Source organism: Limanda limanda, chromosome 4 (assembly GCF_963576545.1).
Source record: "Limanda limanda chromosome 4, fLimLim1.1, whole genome shotgun sequence".
NCBI classification, from domain to species: domain Eukaryota; kingdom Metazoa; phylum Chordata; class Actinopteri; order Pleuronectiformes; family Pleuronectidae; genus Limanda; species Limanda limanda.
In genome coordinates this window covers 581,172-590,327 of record NC_083639.1, presented here as the reverse complement: position 1 = coordinate 590,327, position 9,156 = coordinate 581,172, and positions in this window count along the sequence as shown.

Here is a 9,156-nt window from a genome sequence, read left to right as displayed (position 1 = left end):
TAATAAGCTGATAGAGAAACAACAAATGACCGTCCTCTTAGTTGTTACTGCTTCATCAGTCAAGCTTTCCCGCTCAGTGCAGCACATAATGCAGTCGACAGTCCAATGCTAAGGCATTTGTCACTGGAACTCTGCTGTTATTCTTTGACTCCAATGAGACTTTGATTTCAGACAGAGATAAACAAATTGAGATTTCTAATTTGTAGCAAGGGCCAGTGGATTTATCCAGGTGAAACCTTACCTGCACGCTTGGCTTGAGCATGAACTTATCCTGCTGCGACGACTACCTGCTCCTGGATTTCATTTCCTCAGCGAACAGGTGGACAGAACTTGATGGTCTCACTCAGCATATTCCCAATGTATATCCTGTGGAGCAGGATGCACTTTTCCAGCCAAATGGCTCTGGTGCCCTGCCCACTGCACACGTCTGAGCCCCGTGCACACGCATGAGCTCCTCGTAAAAATGTCAACCCCTTTTTTTTCCTGAAGTGCATGAATTAGATTTGTATTCATTTATAGTAAATATAAGAGAAACCATATTTTGTCAAAGGCTATTAAGAATGTGTTACAAGCCAGCACTCGTGCATCGTATTTTAAGAGCACTTCAATATTTAGACCATCATCCGACCCTGTTTATTAAAGAGGGCTTGAAAGATCCTGAATATGTTTGACCTTCTTTACTGGAAGTCATTTGCATTTGGCTTATTGAACCAAAAACAGTTTTTTCTGCCACATAAATTGGCCTTTCGTGTTCGGGTGAAGATACTGCATGTGTGAATATTCAGCAGGAGCAAACAGAAACCTTCTCTGGGCTGCAAATGAATGTGGCTAAGTTTAAAAATTGGGTTCTTGAGTGTAAGATGGAGTTAGTTGAGGGGGTAGAGGTGCGTTTTGGCAGAGTTGAGAGGGGAAATGAAGAAAAATGTCTCTCATTGCCATTTAACCACCAGCTCAGCGAGATTTATGAATTGCCCGTGTGCAAAAGTTCTGGGGGTCGCCTATTGAAACCTCAGCATTAAAGTCAGAGGTGATCTGGTTTAATTGGTGCTATAATAACTGAATCTCAGACCTGGAGTGATGATAATTCTTAAATTGGCCTGTGAAGATGTCTGCTGATGAGCCCGGTTCAGGCACACACGGACCCTCTAGTCACAATACACAGGGAGGAGGAAGCCTGTGAACAGAATCCAGTTTAATGTTTGAAGCCTCTACCTTGGCACAGGAAATCATTGCACAGTGGTTGAGCAAATAGAAGGAAGCGAGGCAGAGCGAGGGGATGTGCAGCAGCATCCAGCCCTGCTTTCGTTTGGAGAGGATTTGTGCGATTCATCAATAGATTTATTACATAAAATAAAGCCGAGCGGACGTATCAGGTGGTATGTTAAATTTTCAGTCTATAAACTTTTTAGATTGGCTTGTCTTTGTTTTTTTTATTACAGAGCCGCAGTGTAGATGTTAATATTGTTTTTAATAGTCTGTGTGCTCTGAATTTCAAATGAGCCCATATTTATCGTTGCATAAATATTTCTCCATGCCTGTTCATCCAAACACTGATGGCAGGGGGCTATTCATCACTATTCATCTCACTGTGGCACAGTGGGGCTGGAACGAGCTGCTTACATCAGCAAGTTGACATGTTCACAATGATCAATGTGCTGATGTGTGCCATGTATGTTATCCATCAGTTTAGGCGTAGCATGCTAACCTTAGCTATTCAACTAAATACAAAATACAGTACAGTCTGATGGAGATTTCATAGCAGTGCGAATAATTTGTGACAAAGCAAAGAATTGGTCAAATTAAATTGATCGTACAGATCCTGGACTGTACAGATCCTCAAAGGAAAGAAAAGATAGAGTGAGAAATTCTCCACGTGTATCTCCGGGTGCTGATAAATCTCACAACCTCCAACGAACAATAAAACTAATGAAAGTAATAGAAATACATTAAAACCAAGCATGTTCCCAGTGTCTTTTCATCAGGCTGCAGTTGTGTAGACGCTTTTAACGCTGCAGCCCTCTCATCTGCTTATTGGGCACTTTGCCATGAATGCACTTACACAGATAAACCTGTTTTTATTAATCAAACCACACCAGAGTCCCATTTTCATATGATTTAATGCACACGGGCTGTCAGCGTCGGACCTGTTGATCGGGACACGCACGTCAATTTCAGCACCACGGACAGCTGCACTCACTCATCTTCCTCCGCACTGCATTTTGAAATTGCCAGACCAAAGCAATCACAAAGTTCGGATGAGTGTATATATATATTTATATCTGCTGCAACAAAGTTCTGGTGTGACGCACACAGAAACAAGGGAACTCACACACCAGAGGCCAAATCCATATTTCCTCTAATAAATAAATAATTACGGCTCTGACAGTCCTCTGCGGCCCTCATATCACACCAGCATCCCAGCGGTTCCTTATCTGGTTTGGTGATGCGACGGCTTCATTTTCAGAGGATAGGTGAGGCTCGGGTTTGCTGTCACGGCGGGAGAGATGATGACCTGTGCATCGCGCTCCACCGACAGTCCTAATAAGAGCAGCCCGGCAACCAAGACCTGCAATATCAACCAGCTGATCAACAGGTCAGCCGGGGATTTGTATCCTGAGCCTCGTCTGATGAATGAATCATTTCCTCCCGTCTGTCTCTGGAAACACAACGTGTCCAAAGGCTGCATTGCGAAGGACATCATATCCAGATGGGGATGTGAAGAGCGGACGTAGATGTGGTGCTGTCGTGAATGTGTGGAATAAAAAGTCTTCAGGGAGGATCAGGTTGAGGCAAAGAAAAATGAATTCATGTAGGTTGTCTTCAGATATTTATCTCCTGAGATTGATACGAGACTGCAAACATTATTTCAAGCAAAATTAGAATTTACTGTAGTAACACTCTTCCCTCTGCTTCTCGTTCCCCGTATCACTTTTCATGTAATTGATTTTTATTAGCACCTTGAAGTAATTGCATCTTGTTCCTTTGCGAGCAGGCTGATTTGATTATTGCCCGTGACTGTGGCTCCCTGTTTGACTTCACAACTCAGGAAATTCAAACCTCCAAGGAGAACGAGAATTTAATCCATAACAATTATTACAGTTTGAGAAATGTCTTGGAAAGTGGTAAGCCTTTTTTTGTGAAATATTAAATTATATATTTATTAACTTTATTAAAATAATGATTTAATAAGCACTAATAGGTTTTGAGTTAAGAGGTTGGAGGAAGAGAAGTTGGAAAATAAGACTCTGGTACATTAATGGTTTTGGTCTTTACGTGAGATTTGTTGATGAAAAAGAAAATAAAGAAAAACACCAGACATATAATTTAAAGCAAATTTATTCCATCACATTTGTCCCAATGAGTCATCACCATTTAAAACATATGCTTCTCTTCTACAATTAACAAAGGATAACATGTCTTAAATGCAGGATTTCAAGCTTCAACCTCCTTTAGCTTGAATTAATCCACATTCATATTCCTCATGCTAAACAATGAGCAACTTAAGATGCCGCTTTTCCACAGCAATAACTTCCACGAGTCGGCTAATCCCAGGTTTTCTCTCTGAAGACATTTTATCAAAGGTAGAGCTGCCGCACAGAAACAGGTGGAGCACGTAGAATTCAAAATTTCTCTTCGGGTTGTGTGCGGATGCTAGTGAGAGCTGAGGGATTATCTGGCCATGATCGGGGCAATTGGAAGGTGTAGCCAAGCATCTTGAGGCAGAGTCGGGCTGTGATGTCGGCCGGAGGGAAGGACGGCTGGAGGAGAGGAGGGGGAAACAGCAGCAGGGGAAACAGCAGAAGCCCGACACATCTCAGTGACAAGCTGAAACGCTCTGGGTCACGCAGAAGTGGTAATTCCCACAAAGGTCAGAAAATGGCAGTGACCAGCATTAAGCCTGGCACAGCTCTCTCTTCAGAGCTATAATCTGTCTGCCTCATTTTTCTAGCACTGCTTGTGTCATCCCTCACGCTGCCGTCACCCCCACTGAAAGCACCTCCGACAACAAGAGGGCAGAAAGGGCCGATCGGTGTCACATCCCTCAGATGTAACGTTTCTCCAGCTGACTTAAAGGTGCAGCCCGGTGGCGCGTGTAACACCGGCCAAATCAATGAAAATTGATTCTGCGGTGAACGAATATAACTTTCTATTATTTTTTATATTACCTCAGGAGGAACAGTATATCAAGGATTTATTGAGGCCTTAGTATTACAATGCTGAAGCAATTTGGTCAACTCCCCCTGTAAATTGGCTTGTCACAAAAGATAGCATTAGCGAGATGAACGCAAAATGCCACGGTGCACATAAAATTATGAATGATGGGAATTATATTAACATTTAAATGAGATAGTCACAGTCCAGTGGGAGAACAAGTTTTCAGTGTTTATGGAGCGGATTGATGTATCGCGAGGAAATCAGAAATGAAATTTAGTTTTCTATTACATGCCTGTGGTTGTTCTTTACACAACAGCAGTTTGTGTCTAAATAGCGTCCTTATGAAACTGATGTGATAACTAAATATCGTGATAGGCCCATTAACAACTGGTGTGGTGCAGGATGTAAATGAGAGGAAGGAGAACAGCAGCGGAGACTCCACAAGTTCACATGTCCTCTCATTCCATCATATCTGCTCCTCCTTGTTATCGTGTGGGTGTTTCTGTGAAATCGCCGCCGCAGATTCCCCAACACTGCAGCTCCGGCTTGCTCTGAGCAATCACAGCAAAACATATCCATGTGGGGGGGGACGGAGAGGGAAAACGTAAGCAGAAAGTAAAGGCAATGACCTTTGCAGACGCCTAGCATGATAAATGTCAAAGGTTTTCTGTTTTTAATTTGTCAGAGTTTCCAGAGAAGCCTGACCTATGCCTACATGCAGCCACGGCGTTTCCATCACAGCAGTCACTGAAGCGGCGCCTCAGAACCTATTACTACCCGCCTTCGCTGAGGCTGCCGCTGTCAAAGCTGCAAATTAGCCCATTTGCAACCTTTCATAATGCACTGTAGCAGGGAACAGTACGTTTTTCTCAGGGAGGGCCGGCGCTGAACGATGTCGTGTATTGCAAATGTGACACATTACCGACAGATGAGAGAATGTACATTCAAATTTGGCAGGTGTCACATTTGTGCTGCTTTGCAACCCATTGTGCTTCGTAAGTAGATTCTGACATTTTTTGTGTTTTCAGAATGTAGAATGTTAATACAGAAAAACTGCAGCATTGTGAGATTGGTTATTAAAAGTAAAGACATCTTCAAAAGTCTTCTGAACTTCTCTTAATTCTGTGTAGAATACAAGTATTATACAGCGTTGTCTGTATCCATTAGAACTTCTCCAGAGGAGCTGTACCTTGAACTCACTCTAGGCTGATATATATTAAAATATTTCAGTTCTTCTGATTATATTGCTGCTTTCAGTTTTGGAATATTATTTTGAAAAAGAAGTTCCAGGAACAAAACAAGTCCTGAGGTCAAATACAAAGACGCAAAGCAACACAAGAATCCAAGGGAGAGAGATATTTTCAAATCAATATCATTCCTCTGGTGCTGCTGCATGAATACATTTTTATTAAACACTTTGTTATGGCAACCTGGCGAAAAATATTATTTCCTTGATTGTATAACTGTGCCGGCGCAATGAGCTCAGAAACTAGATTTTTTGGCAGCAGTCTGTCTCATCTTAATGTATGATTGAGCTTTAACACATATATAATATCATGATTATCCAACATCGATGTGTTTTTGGACACAGAAAAACTCTCACTATCACTATATTGTTAGTATTTCTTAACTTCTCTTATCTCTCTGTTTGGTCTCCTCCACCCCCTGAGTAAAGTAAAGTAACTGCGGCTCACACAGTTTATTTATTGTTAAGTTAAATGTTGATTATAGGAATTTTAAAGGAAACACTCACTTAATGTGAAGACCAGAAAACAACCCTCAACAGGTAAAATGCATTAAAATATGAAAAATATTAAAAATTTTCAGATCGATGAGGCTAAATGCTAACATGCTCATGTTCAGTGGATATAATCATCTAACATGTTCACTGTCCTAGTCTTAGCATGCTAACATTTGTGAACTAGTTTTAACTCTAAGCCTAAATGAACAGGGAGGTTTTTGGGACTGAACTAAAACCGTTTGATGAACATACATTCTTGCCATGAGGAGGAATCCTCTGGGGACCATGACTGACAGCAAAATTATGCTGCTGAAGAAAATTTAATTCACCATCTCCCCCCTGCTTGCATCTTAAAGACATTTAAAATGGACCAAATCATACGATGAATGGATTTTCGAGTACAGTTCCAATTGAGATTCATATGAGAGACTTTTTTAAACCCAGAAGAGACGTCCGAGTACCTTTGGTTTTCTCCCTGATTGTTGAAGAAGAGGCAGGAGCCGAGGATTCGTCACCCTCACAGCTTCCTCTGTTCCTGCCTCAGAGTTCTTAATCAATGAACAGCCAATAATCAGTAAAAGAAGCTCTGGTTGATTCCACAGTAGACTCCAGTTTCCTTACTAATGAACTTTTCTCTCACTGCCTCCACCCGCTAACTGAGAAAGTGTAATTTTAATGGTCGTCAGCCTTTATATTCCAACTGCTGCTCGTAGGTCTGCTTCAGCTGTTGGATCCAGTCTCAGCCAAATACCATTAATTTTTTTAAATAATAGCTCTGGAGGTGACATAACACGTCCGATAATATTTCATAAACATAGAATCATTTATGAACCCGGGCTGAAACCGAAGCCTTAAAAATTTCGAACGCAGAAAGTCAGAGTGTCAGAGGGATTCATGCCCAGGTGCTGTCTTTTCCATCAAACATAGAAAGGGAGAGATCATAGAAAACTCCTCCTGTCTAGAAAGCAGCAGAGCTCCTCAGCATGCACGAGGCCGCGGCACGCTGACCTTCATCCCATAACCTTAACCTCGCTCCCCTCCTGAGGCCTGATGCGCTGCCGGCTTGGACGCTTTCCAAGGTGATGTGGAGTGACTCAGTCCTGCAGGGAGGTGCCGAGCCGATGTGTCCAATGCCCTCCACTGTTAATGAGTGTATCTTGAAGGACCACAGGGGGCAGAGGTGCGGCGAGGAGCTCGAGGTAAAAAGGGTCTCACACAATCCGATGAAATGAGCCAGATGTGTGAGCTGCTGATGGAAAAATAACGTACAGAAAAATGAGCCGTTTTTTTCTCTGTCTCATTTTCTTTCGGCTGCACAGCTGCGAGAGAATCACAACAGTTTAAATGAAATTTTGAGAAAAAGATCACTGCTGTGTAATTATCCATGAGGGCAAACCTGCCAGCAATTATTTCTACGCTCATTGATTTTCACGGAGCGGGATGGATAGTTTTTTCTTTTTTGTAATCATGTCTTCTCTTCTCCTCTGTCACCTGTCTGAGCTTCTAGTTTTTAACCAGACACTGTATGTACAGATGGACAACCTGCCTTCACCTGCTTTCACTATCCAGGGATTAAGTAAAATATCCCTGAAACCAAAACCATCAATCCATCATCTATACTGCCAAATCTTTGGGACTGTGGGAGGAAGTTGGAATACAAGAAGATAACCAATTGCAGACAAGTGGCAAACTCCACATATAAAGGCCATCAGGTTTGGGCCCAGAACCTTGAACCAGAAACCACTGCATCATCATGCTGCCCCAGCAGAAACCATAAAATACAGAACTCAATCCCAGTAGAAGAGGACCTCTCTGGTGTCACAGGTTTTGTCGAAGTCTCATCTGAATAATGTTTTGACCGATGTCTGGGGAGGCACCACGGTCTCAATCAATCGCACAGCAGCAACTTTCTCATATGCTCGAACAGTCTTCTTTGTTGTCCCAGTATTCGATAATGTAGTATTTTATTTTGTATTATTATTCATGTCCTGTAAGCGAAGTGATGGACAAGTGAAGGTGCAGGGGAAAACATCTAAAAAAGTATTTTCGAGAGTTGTGCCAGATGTAAAAAATTCCAAGAATTCAGCACATTGTCAATCACTCGTACTTTAAAGTCAGAATCTAATCAAGTAGAACTCGTATAAAATCACAGCCCAGGAAAAAGAAAACGATAAAAGGGTGATTTATATAGCGGGTTCCTGAAATTGTATTTTATTATTGCCCAGAACCATCCATCCTCTCAGAACTACAGCAGCATTTATCAATCTGCCCCTTTATTGTAATACCTTAAAGAATCAAGAGGTGGTGCCCTCTCCTGCCCCATCCTCACATACTTGAAGGTGGCATTGTCAGATTTTGTCAAAGCGCCCAAAGGCAACTCTTAAAAATGTTCTCATTAGAGGTTAGAGTTTTGAAAGTCAAGACAAAAGCGAGCTGGTCGGACATTTTCAGATTTACGAGCACTGTGAGGCAGCTACATCAAAACCAGCGGTTGTGTCTTTAATTTGGAAAGTGGTCTACCTCAGCTGACCGTGGACAACAAATTCATTCCACCCTTTGATGCAGTGACACACACTGGATACATATGAAGTTTCTAAATGTCTGTGTGGATGCTGCCCTCGTGCCTTTTTACAATGACTCTTACAGCAGCTGTATGATGCACAGAAGATCCTTCATATCTGCTGTATTATTCAGATTGAAGTGGTGGGAATGACACCGCTCGGTCTGCAGAAGCACAGGGACACTGAATTTTTCATAGTGTGCTGTGGAGAGACGCTTCTTATCATCACACGGCAACAACTCCCCACCGAAGGCAATTTGTCATCTAATGTACTTCCCATTAAAAATGTAACGCTGTGATGTACATTAAGTGGTGTGTACATGTGCTGTATGTGCAGTATGTGGAGGAATGATTTCTGCTCCTTCCTGTCACAGGCCACCACAGATGGTAATTCTGTCTCCGACGGAACTCGATGTTTCAATCATTTTTCTCCAGGTATTATTCTTCACTTCCCTCACCTGTGTGAGGGGCGGTAATAGCGAGATGAGATATGTGCGGCTGTTATGTCAGCACATGCCCCTGTTGTATAACTTAACAAGGTCTGTTGCTCCGAGGCACAGATGGCAATCTACCACTCTTTAATAGAGCAGTCGTAAACATCTCCAGCAGCTTTGAATCGGGTTGAAACATCCTGCCGCTTTCAGGACTTTTTTGCAAGAGTTCCTCAGACATAGAAACATAGTGGATGGTGCATTTAGAT